This window comes from Penaeus monodon, chromosome 23 (genome assembly GCF_015228065.2).
Source record: "Penaeus monodon isolate SGIC_2016 chromosome 23, NSTDA_Pmon_1, whole genome shotgun sequence".
Lineage (NCBI taxonomy): Eukaryota > Metazoa > Arthropoda > Malacostraca > Decapoda > Penaeidae > Penaeus > Penaeus monodon.
The window spans coordinates 33,791,237-33,792,353 of record NC_051408.1 but is presented as its reverse complement, the minus strand read 5'-3'; the positions used below and the strand labels follow the sequence as shown (position 1 = coordinate 33,792,353).

The 1,117-nt window shown below is 33.8% G+C and overlaps 1 protein-coding gene across 1 annotated transcript in view; it reads left to right on the top strand.

Annotated features, from left to right (window-relative positions):
* LOC119587943 (espin-like) overlaps positions 1–1,117 on the top strand; it is a gene marked incomplete in the record, with an annotated part of 133,296 nt that overhangs the window by 131,141 nt on the left and 1,038 nt on the right. The window contains 1 exon segment of the mRNA XM_037936654.1: positions 894–966.

Genomic DNA, 1,117 nt, shown 5'->3' with positions numbered 1-1,117 from the left:
AACTTCATTGTATCATTTAACCTCTTTTTGCAACTCTTCTAAAAATACTATTAATCACCACACACCATTGCACATATTTCTTCGGACCTGCAAATGCATGACCCAGTTTGACCTGCTTTTTGACATTCCTTTGACATTTTGACCTTATATCCAGGACGTTTGACCCGATGTAAGCTCTAGAACTGCTTCGGAGAATAGAGCATGTACCCTTGCAGTTAATTATTAGTTTAATAGTTATAGCGTATCTCCTTGTTTTGATCAGCACACATTGGCTTGTGTTATCTTTACTGATGTGCATGGCATGTTGACAACTAAGCATTAATTGTTCTTTTTTTGTTTATGATTAATGATTACGCGGCGGATAAAGATTTGTTTTACTATTGCATTTCATGGCGCTTTAAAAAAAATACAACTTCAGAATGTCAGATTGATATCAGCTTTGCATGAAATTATATATTTTTTATATATGTTTAATATGTTCTAATATCATAAAGCCAGAATGATTAGAGCATGGATAAAACTAACTGGCATCTATTTCCCGCACCCACTTTGTTTTTATTACAATCTAAATATCTAAATGTTTGTTTATTATATATGTGCCACATGACATTTTAGTCATATAGTTATATATGTAGAATGTGAAAAAAAATGTCTATTATCCTTATATTGGTAATGAATTATGATCATTCTTAATCATACTTTTCTAAATGATAAAACTAAAAAATATAACATCTATAAAGTATAGTCATTCACATCAACATGACATAAAGAAATGTCATTAAGCCCAGTAAAGGTGATAATTATAGCCTGGCTGTATTTTTGACCTTACCCTGTAGTTGTCTGACCTTATCTTGTAGTTGTTTGACCTTTTGGAACCTCATTGGTTATTTCAGCGATCGACCAATCACAGCACGCACGCAGTCCCCCGTCCGCATCGCCCTTCACGTCAGACACTAAGAATATAGAGTGAGTGACGGCTGTTTGGTGGAGAACAGACACTGTGTAATCTTTTTTTTTCATTTAATTTGTTTTCATTCGCGTGGAGAGATTATTGGTGAAGGATACATGTGGCTAAGCGAATGGTTTATGTTTTAACCAAGTCAATTATGCAGACTAG